The 11,483-nt window shown below is 36.5% G+C and overlaps 1 pseudogene; it reads left to right on the top strand.

Moving 5' to 3' along the window:
* Positions 1-529: 529 nt before the first annotated feature.
* On the top strand, positions 530-1,597 carry LOC144616295 (olfactory receptor 2J3-like; annotated as a pseudogene).
* The last annotated feature ends 9,886 nt before the right edge of the window (positions 1,598-11,483 follow it).

The following is an 11,483-nucleotide window of genomic DNA, read 5'->3' as shown; positions in this document are numbered from 1 at the left end:
ATGTTGGTTTGTCTCAACACTGGTGTTGTTAATATTGACTAATCTTGGTTATGGTGATGTCCATCCACATTTTCTCTTGTGAAGTTTATTCTTCATTTTGTAATTAACAAGTAATTAGTGGGGAGGTATTTTAGAGCCTGTAAATATCCTGATTCTCATCATATTTGAGTCACTAGTTTTTAGCATCTATTTACCTTTTTTAACTCTACCATTCCTTCTATACATATTATTAGAATCCTATTGGCAGGAATAATTTTTTCTTCTCCACTAATAATTTATATCTATCTATCTATCTATCTATCTATCTATCTATCTATCTATCTATCTATATCTCACTATGAGCTTGTGGATTCTTACTTCTCTCAACTTCTTAGTATAGTTTCTATTAATGCCCAAATTGTCCCAGAGTTAAACAGTGGTAGTCCTTTTAAATTGGCTTGCTTCCTTTTCATGTGTACCTGTGATTCTTGGAGCATTTTCTTATGTTTTTGGGAAGTATGTGATTCTTTCCTCAGGTAACAAAAAGTGAATGATGAAGGGGAGAAATGAAAGTTATGAAGGCTACTTTATTCTACTGGGTTTTTCACATTGGCCTCATCTGGAAGTAGTTCTCTTTGTGCTTATCTTGATGCTCTACTTGACGACATTGATAGGCAACCTCTTTACCACTGTCTTGTCATACCTGGACGCCCATCTCCACACTCCCATGTACTTCTTCCTTTCAAACCTCTCTTTTCTGGATCTCTGCTACACACCAGCTCCATCCCTCAGTTGCTGGTCAATCTCTGGGGCCCAGAAAAGACCCATCTCTTATGCCAGTTGCATGACTCAACTTTACTTTGCCCTTACACAGGGAACCATAGAGTATGTCCTCCTGGTGGTCATGTCCTATGACCATTATGCAGCTGTCTGTAGACACTGCATTACACTGTGATCATGAACCCTCGTTTTTGCCACCTGTTGGCTGTGGCTTCCTGGGTCAGTGGCTTTACCAACTCAGCACTTCATTCCTCCTTTACCTTCTGGGTCCCCCTCTGTGGACATCGCCAAGTAGACCATTTCTTCTGTGAAGTTCCAGCACTTCTGTGATTATCGCGTGTTGATACACGTGCTAATGAGCTGACCCTCCTGGTCACAAGCTCCATTTTTGTTCTGATACCACTCATCCTGATCCTCAGCTCATATGGTGCCATTGCCTGGGCTGTGCTGAGGATGCAGTCATCAACCAGACTTCAGAGACCCTTTGGAACATGCGGAGCCCATCTTATGGTTGTGTCCCTCTTTTTCATTCCAATCTTGTGCATATATCTGCAGCCACCATCAGAAAATTCTCAAGATCAAGGCAAGTTCATTGCCCTCTTTTATACTGTTGTCACACCTAGCCTCAACCCTCTAATCTACACTCAGAAACAAAGATGTAGGAGGGGAAATAAGGAGACTAGTGGGATGGGAGAGACCCGTGCACTCATGGCCTTTACAGGACAGCAATGCACCTCTCCAGCAAGACTCGTTTGCATCAATCAATCGTCCACTCTCCCATTTACTCACTCTGTCAGCACCAGTGGAGTGTGTGTCTCTCAGAACCACAGAGCTCTGACTCACAGATATAAATTAAAGTCTGTCTAAATACCATTCAATCTTCAGTGGAGAAAACATCCATGTAAAACCAAGATCAAGCATCAATATTTTCTGTGGTACAATAAATAAAACAAAGGTATCCCATTCTTAATTGAAAATTAAGAAATGAAATTCCTATAAAAAGATGATATACTTTTTTTAAAACCAGCCTATTGTCTTTTAACTTCTTGCTTTTAAGGAAGAATTTGCTATAAAATTTGTTTTCTATTTTTGGTTTAGCTAAAGACATAGTGATGTATCTCAAATCTTTTCTTTAATACTGTTATTCTTTTTTGAATTCATATAGAGAGGAATTTTCATCTGTATTCTTTAATACCCCATAGCAACAGTAAGAAAATATGTTTTATGAATTATAGCGAGAAGGTCTCTGAAATACTGAAGCAAACATAAGCATTTTGTATTTCTTTCTCAAGGTGGTGGGAAGTGTATAAGAGATGGAAATCACTTAAAGAGCTGTGAGATATAGCCTGTGAGGTAAGAGTCATTATAGGCCAGGGATCATTAGGAGAGGTGCTTGGGGCAGAATTTAGCCTGAGGAGCAATAAGGAATATCTGAGACAGACAGACTTCTAGGCTCTGGAAATGACTTCATGAATCCAATGGGTATTTGAAAGAATTACCTAAGAATATAGTAGAAAAATTTTGTGAGAAAAGCTGTATGGAAAACGTTAGTTTTCTTTTTAAGCTTGATCTAATTTGAATGTTTGAGATTTAAAAGTACATAATGAAAATCAACTTATATCTTTTCCATATAAAGAAATGCATTTTTATAAAAGTAGTAGTTTTGTTACCTATATTATTACCAATCATATCCTTATGAAATAAGTGTGCTATGTAAGTAACAATAAACTGGCAGCTGTATTCAGCTTGAGAAGATGAAGGACAATTCACTATAAAGTAAAATCTGGAAATCTGAGTTTTATATGGTAAACCAAATCTTATTTGTAGTTTTTTAGGTCTTTAAAGTTTAGATATGATTATTCAAACCCTATTTCATAAATTATTAAGATGAAAAATGCATCCCAGACTTCCCCTCCATTTCCTGTGTGGCTGAAACTTTGTCAGTTTCTGTTGACTTTCTCTTATTCTTTATGTATCTGTGATCCTGTGATTTGTGATACCTGTGATCTGTGGCCAATTAGGTATAAACAACAATACAGTGTATATTCAGTTTTCCTTACCTCCTGTCCAAGAAATGAAGAACAATAATCAAGCATACAGACAAACTTTTAGTGAATACCTGGGACCACATAGAGTGAAAAACAAATATACCTTGGTTCTTCAAATCATCTTGCATTATGAAAATCTACTGTTTGGGATGTCTCATGTAGTACCAGAATCTCCCAGTATCTAACTTTAGTGGGTTTTTAAAAAAATTTTTAATGTTTATTTATTTTTTAGAGAGAGAGACAGAGTGTAAGCAGAGGAGGAGGCAGAGAGAGAGGAGACACAGAATCCAAAGCAGGCTCCAGTCTTTGAACTGTCAGCACAGAGCCCAATGTGGGGCTCAAATTCACAAACTGTGAGATCATGACCTGAACTATAGTTGGGCACTTGACTAAGCTTAACTTGTATGTGGCAAAATCAGAGTAATGGCAGTAGATTTTTAGCTCTGGAGGTCCCTTTAGGGTCACCAACACTGAAGATAGACTAGAAACCCTGGCATCATACCATTGCCAGCTCTAAACTTCAAACTAACTTCTGCAAAATTGGCATTTACACAGCATGCATGGATTTGGGCCACAGGCAACCTTCCTGAAGAACCAGTGATAGATCTGGCCTTCTCCCAGCTGCCATTGGTGGCCAAATCCACTGATGTGCCAGCTGCTGTTTGGCCCCAGGAAATCTCTCCCCCTCAGCCAGACAGGTGTCTCCCAGTCTTTTCCCACTTCATCTTATACTTGCTCCTGTGCAGAATACACACACGCCTGATTATTTCTCTGTTGTGCCTCAGAGTACAGGATTACTAGCACAGGCATGCCATCCAGGTCATCACAGAAACCAGCTCTGGCTTATAGCAGGTGCATTCATTCTCGATTCTTCTGTTGGCTTCAGGGTCATGTCTTCTGTATGTTTGACAAATATTGGGCTGGCTGGTCACTGGTTATGTCATGACAACATCAAGTGATTTCAAAAATAATACAAATTTCAAATTCACATTCATCCTGTTCTTATTATAATTTTACAAGCAAAACAACAATAAGAACAACTTACATAAAAGATAAATAGCATGTACACTTACCATAGACCTTCACTGGATTCCACAAATGTTAACACTTTACCCTGGGTGCGTTATCATTTTCTGTCTATAGTAATGTAATGTTATTGTGAACTTTAAATATTTCTCTGCAACATATGGAGAATAATACACATACTTACCTCTAAGTGCTCATAGGAGTATTTCCTGAAGAAAAGATCTAATTCAGGATCACAAGTTGGATTTAGGTACTACATCTCTTACTGTGCTCTAATGTGGAAACATTTCTTAGTCTTCCTTTGTCTTTAATGGGCCTAAAACTTTTGAAGAGTATAGACCATTTATTTAATATAATTATCTTTCAGTTAAAGTTTTACTTATGCATGATTACATTCAATTTATTCATTTATTGTCATGAATACCATAGATGTGATATTGTGATATTGGTGATATTGGTGCCTGCCAGGATTTTTTTCTTAAGTTTTTATTTAAATTCCAGTAGGTTAATATACAGTGTAATATTAGTTTCAGGTGTACAACAGTGAGTCGACACCCATACAACACCCAGTGCTCATCACAACAAGCGCCCTCCTTCATCCCCGTCAGTTATTTAACCCATCCCCCTGCCCGTCCCCGCTCTGGTAACCATCTGTTTGTTCTCTATTGTTAAGAGCCTGTGTTTTGTTTGGTTTGGTTTTGTTTGGTTTGGTTTGGTTTGGTTTGGTTCGGTTCTCTCTTTCTCTCTCTCACTTTTTTCCTTTGCTCATTTGCTTTGTTTCTTAAATTCCATATATGAGTGAAATAATATGGTATTTGTCTTTCTCTGTCTTATTTCACTTAGTGTAACACTATCTAGCTCCATCAATGTCATGGCAAATGGCAAGATTTCATTGTGTTTGATGGCTGAATAATATTCCATTATATATAGCATATATATAGTGTATATATACATTATGTGTACATGTAATATTCCATTATATATAGTGTATATACGTAAACACACATAAAAACACATAAATCTTTATACACACACACTACCTTTTTTTATCCATTCATCTATTGATGGACACTTGGGCTGTCTGTTATAAGGTTATTATGTTTCTTTTGGTAATTTATAAGTGCCTTGTGGGGAGATACATTAAAATTAGGTAGAATTCTGTTTTCACTTAATTTTACCTACTAGTTTTATAATCAACCATCCCTTATTAATTCCTCCAAGAAACAGTTATTACCACAGTGGTCACCAAAGTTGATTTTCAGAGTTGCATCATTTATTGTATATATATTTAGTTGTGTGATAGACTGAACAGTGCCTACTCCTTCTCTTTTGACAAGTTGTCCACATCCTAATCTCTAGGATCTGTGATTATATATTACTTACATGGCAAAAGAACTTTTACAGATGCAAATAATTAAGGATGGGGAGATTATCCTGAATTATCTAACGTAATCACAAGGGTCCTTATAAGAGGGAGGCAGGAGGTCAGCTATGAGAGGACATACTACACTGCTGGCTTTAAGATGGGGGAAAGGGCCAAAAACCAAGGCATGTCAGAGGCCTCTAGAAGCTGGAGAAGGCAAAGAGAGGACTGAAATGAATAAAATCAGAAATGAAATAAAAATCAGGTATGGAGGTTCTTCAACTAATTAAAAATAGAATCTCTATATGATCCACTTCAGGGCAAATATCCAAAGGAAGTTAAATCAGTGTCTTGAGGAGATAATGTGCACTTCTATATTCATGGCATCATTATTCATTGTAGGTAAGACATGAAAATAACATGTGTATATCGATGCATGAATAGATAAAGAAGATGCTACATATATATATTATATATAACCATAAATATTTTATATGTGTATATTATGTATTGTATATAGAAAAATTATAAGTATATATAAGTACATATACAACTTATATATAATAAAAAATATTACGTGTGTGTGTGTGTGTATATATATAAATGAAAAGTAATATTATCCAGCTACAAAAAGAAAGAAATTCTGTCATTTGTGACAACATGGAAAAACCTAGAGGACATTAGGCTAAGAATTACTAGCCAGACAGAGAAAAACAAATAATGTGTGATTTCACTCATATGTGGAATCTAAAAATCAGAGTGGAATTTATATAAACATACAGTAGTATGGTGGTTATCAGGGCCTAGGGTTGGATGGCAGGAATGGGGAGATGCTGGTCAAAGGGTACAAGACTTCAGCTGTACAACGAATAACCTCTTGGTATCAAATGCACTGCAAGGTGACTGTAGTTAATAACATGTTGCATGCTTGAAATTTGCAAGACAGTTAACCTTAAGCATTCTAATCACGGACACACACACACACACACACACACACACAGAGGCAAGGTGAGTATACGACATGATGTTTGTACTAATTAACCAGATCGTTGTGATGAACATTTCACAATGTACACATATGTCAAATCATCACATTGCACACTTTAAATATACATAATTTTGTCACATCTCAAGTTGAAAAACATTTTTTTCAAATTTTATTTAAATTATAGTTAGTTAACATACAGTGTAATATTGGTTTTAGGAGTAGAATTCAGGGATTTATCACTTTCATACAACACCCAGTGCTCATCACAAGTGCCTTCCTTAGTACCCATCAAACATCTTGTGCATTCCCCACCCCGCCTCCCTCCATCACCCCTCAGTTGGATCTCTGTATTTAAGAGTCTCTCCTGGTTTGTTTCCCTCTCTCCTCTCCACCCACTTCCCATATATTCATCTGTTTTGTTTCTTAAATTCCACATATGAGTGAAATAATATAATGTTAAAAAAGATGAATTCTCTATTTTAACTTTCAGGTTAATAGTATAAAAACATAACCTGATCATTTAAGGAGGTCATATAAAATAACAGTCAGGAGGAGAATAGAAAAGAATATGCAATCATTTATATTTGATATTCATTGTAAATGCAAAACCAAAGGGGTAGGATAGAAGGTATGTATTTTATTCACTGTGGCCATTTTGGAGTACAATCGTACAGAACTATTGGTCTATAAATACTATTATTAATAACTGAACAGTTGACATAATCTTTTTTTTTTCGATATATGAAATTTATTGTCAAATTGGTTTCCATACAACACCCAGTGCTCATCCCAAAAGGTGCCCTCCTCAATACCCACCCCCCCCCCCACCTCCCATCAACCCTCAGTTTGTTCTCAGTTTTTAAGAGTCTCTTATGCTTTGGCTCTCTTCCACTCTAACCTCTTTTTTTTTTTTTTTTCCCTTCCCCTCCCCCACGGGTTTCTGTTAAGTTTCTCAGGATCCACATAAGAGTGAAACCATATGGTATCTGTCTTTCTCTGTATGGCTTATTTCACTTAGCATAACACTCTCCAGTTCCATCCATGTTGCTACAAAGGGCCATATTTCATTCTTTCTCATTGCCACGTAGTACTCCATTGTGTATATAAACCACAATTTCTTTATCCATTCATCAGTTGATGGACATTTATGCTCTTTCCATAATTTGGCTATTGTTGAGAGTGCTGCTATAAACATTGGGGTACAAGTGCCCCTATGCATCAGCACTCCTGTATCCCTTGGGTAAATTCCTAGCAGTGCTATTGCTGGGTAATAGGGTAGGTCTATTTTTAATTTTCTGAGGAACCTCCACACTGCTTTCCAGAGTGGCTGCACCAATTTGCCTTCCCACCAACAGTGCAAGAGGGTTCCCGTTTCTCCACATCCTTGCCAGCATCTATAGTCTCCTGATTTGTTCATTTTGGCCACTCTGACTGGCGTGAGGTGATATCTGAGTGTGGTTTTGATTTGTATTTCCCTGATAAGGAGCGACGTTGAGCATCTTTTCATGTGCCTGTTGGCCATCCGGATGTCTTCTTTAGAGAAGTGTCTATTCATGTTTTCTGCCCATTTCTTCACTGGGTTATTTGTTTTTCGGGTGTGGAGTTTGGTGAGCTCTTTATAGATTTTGGATACTAGCCCTTTGTCCGATATGTCATTTGCAAATATCCTTTCCCATTCCGCTGGTTGCCTTTTAGTTTTGTTGGTTGTTTCCTTTGCTGTGCAGAAGCCTTTTATCTTCATAAGGTCCCAGGAATTCATTTTTCCTCTAATTCCCTTGCCTTTGGGGATGTGTCGAGTAAGAGATTGCTACAGCTGAGGTCAGAGAGGTCTTTTCCTGCTTTCTCCTCTAGGGTTTTTATGGTTTCCTGTCTCACATTCACGTCCTTTATCCATTTTGAGTTTATTTTAGTGAATGGTGTGAGAAAGTGGTCTAGTTTCAACCTTCTGCATGTTGCTGTCCAGTTCTCCCAGCACCATTTGTTAAAGAGACTGTCTTCTTCCAATGGATGTTCTTTCCTGCTTTGACAAAGATGAGTTGGCCATACGTTTGTGGGTTTAGTTCTGGGGTTTCTATTCTATTCCATTGGTCTATGTGTCTGTTGTTGTGCCAATACCATGCTGTCTTGATGATTACAGCTTTGTAGTAGAGGCTAAAGTCTGGGATAACAGTTGACATAATCTAAGTCATGGAATCAAAATGTAAGTTTGGGAAAAGAATTTGCCAAAAACTATCATTAGCATATCAGTTTTCAGATCTGTTTACCAGATATTATATTAATAACAATGAATAATTCAGTAGTAACTGCATGTTAAGAAGTTAGACCCATCTAATATGTTCAAGGGAATGTCTCTGACATTAGGACATATGACAACCCTTTATCAAATCTTTTAAAAGGAATGCATCTCACAGTTTTCTCCTACAGCTGTATAAAGTTTATTTAAAATGAGATGTTTAGGGGGCGCCTGGGTGGCGCAGTCGGTTAAGCGTCCGACTTCAGCCAGGTCACGATCTCACGGTCCGTGGGTTCGGGCCCCGCGTCAGGCTCTGGGCTGATGGCTCAGAGCCTGGAGCCTGTTTCCGATTCTGTGTCTCCCTCTCTCTCTGTCCCTCCCCCGTTCATGCTCTGTCTCTCTCTGTCCCAAAAATAAATAAACGTTGAAAAAAAAAAATTTAAAATGAGATGTTTAGGATGTGCTTTGTATACTGTCAATTATTTAAGAATTTAATGACTTTTTTGGATATGTGTCTCAAAGAGAAAAGCAAAGTACCTGGCCACTCCACAACATTCACTGACTTTATTTTTTTTAATTTATTGTTTTTATTTTTTTATTGAGTTATTATTGACAAATAACTTGTGTATGTATAAGATGTATAATGTGTATAATGTGTTCATTTGATGTATTTATGCATTATCAAATGATTACCATCATAATGTTAGCTACTATCTTTATCATGTCACATAATTATAATTTCTTTTTTGTGGTGGAAACAATTAAGATCTAGTCTCTTGGAAGTTTTGAAGTTTATCATACAGTATTGCTGACTAAAGTTTCTATGGTGTGAATTAGATAATTTGTAGGCTGTGTAGGACTTACATATCTACTAGTTACAAGTTTGAAACCTTAAACAGCATCTGCCCAGTTCTCCCACCCCCTAGCCCCTGAAAGCCAGCATTCTACTCTTATGAATTTGACTTTTCAAGATTACACATATAACTATTTGTCCTTCTTTGCCTGACATTTCACTTAGCATAATACCCTCAAGGTGTATCCATATTGTTGCAAATGGCACAATTTCCTTCTTTCTCATGGTTGAATACTCCATTCTCTCTCTCTCTCTCTCTTTCTTTCTTTCCTTCTTCCTTTCTTTCATCTATCATCTATTTATTATATGTATTGAATATATTTTTGATATATACATATGTATACACACATATACACACATATAATGCACACATATATATGTGTGTATAATATGTGTGTATGTATATATATATATATATATATATATACATACACACATATCACATTTTTAACCATTCATTTGTTGACAGACACTTAGGTTGTTTCCATATCTTGGCTGTTGTGAATAATGTCACAAAAAACATGAAAGTGCAGATATCCCTTTGAGATTCTGTTTTCATGTCCTTTAGAAATGTAACCAGAAATGAGATTTCTGGATAAAATAGTATTTGCATTTTAATTTTTTGAGGAACCTCCTTACTCTATGTTTTCCATAGTGTCAGAATGAATTTACATTCTGAAGTATAGCATACAAGGGCTCCCTTTTCTCCACATCCCACCAGCAGTTGTTATCTCTTGTGTCCTTGATGATGACCCTTTCCAACAGGTGTGTGGTGATGTCACATTATGGTTTTGATATGCATTGCCCTGATGATGAGTGATGTTGAGCATCAACATCAGAAATAAATCCACTTGAATGTGTCAAAAATTCTTTTAATGTACAGTTGGGTTTTATTTGTTCATATCTTGTTGAGAATTTTTGCATCCATATACATCAGAGATATTAGCCTGTAGTTCTCATTTTTATTGGGGCCTTTGTCTGGTTTGAGAATCAAGGTCATGCCACCCTCTTAGAATGAGTTTGTAAGTTTTCCTTCTATTTCTATTTTTTTGGAGAAGTTTCAGAAGAATAGGTATGATTTCTTCTTTAACTGTCTGGTGGAATTCTCCTGGGAAACCGTCCTACCCTGGACTCTTTGTTGTTGGCAGATTTTTTTTTATAACTGATTTTATTTCATTACTAGTTATGGCTCTGTGCAAATTTTCTATTTCCCCCTGTTTCAATTTTGGTAGTTTATATGTTTCTGCAATTTATCCATTTCTTCCAGGATGCCCCATTTGTTGACATATAATTGTTCCTATTATTCTCTTTTAATTATTTGTATTTCTGCGGTATTAGTTGCCATCTCTCCTCTTTCATTCATGATTTTATTTATGTGAGTCCTTTCTCTTTTCCTTTTGACAAGTCTGGCAAGGGATTTGTCAATAAAATATCAGAGCAGAAATATATGATATAGAAATAAAAAACCCTGTAGAACAGATCCACGAAATTGTTCCAGGTTGCAGTTCATTATTAATAGTACTTCCTTGTTCGTTCTTTCACTGAGTCAGAAGACACACACTTACGATCTTTGAAAGGAACATTAAGAAATTTATATGTATGATTTGTCCTTATTTGTATTTATTTTAAAATTTAATGATAAATACCTTAATTAAAAAATGCAACACTGCACACCTGTTTGTTAATCAGGAGTCACACTGTAGTTTTCAAGAAGCAATCATGTCTCCATAATGGAAGATGATACACGTAGGAGACTCGTGGTTGTACTAAAGTGTTGGATGCCCCACATGGAATTCATAGTGTAGCCTAGCTGTCCATTGAGACATGGGCTAATGTGGCAGAGAGTGATGAAATGCTTCTCAGGTGATGCTCTAATAGAAAGTCCACTGATGAGTAGTTGCTGTGCAGTTTTATGATTGGTTTGAACGAATGAGTTTATATTTTAATTTATATTATTACATATTTATTACTTAATAAAGTTAGTATTTCAGTATGTACCAACCACAGTGGAATTATTTTTAATGCATTTACAAACAGTGCACTTAGTGGTGCATATAGTCAGGTATCTTTGTTGCCTAACATCATTATTTTGACTATCAGAAACATATGTTCTGCAAGACGCTCTCACATGAGATTTGCGGAAACAGGAGACAAGAATGAGTTACTAGAGAAAACCCTATTAACCTTCTGTAACTGTTAAATAATTTCAGCTG

The sequence above is a fragment of the Panthera onca genome, chromosome B2 (assembly GCF_046562875.1).
Source record: "Panthera onca isolate mPanOnc1 chromosome B2, mPanOnc1 haplotype 2, whole genome shotgun sequence".
In the NCBI taxonomy this organism is placed as follows: Eukaryota; Metazoa; Chordata; class Mammalia; order Carnivora; family Felidae; genus Panthera; species Panthera onca.
The sequence above is the reverse complement of the archived record's forward strand: the minus strand, read 5'-3'. Positions and strand labels throughout refer to the sequence as shown.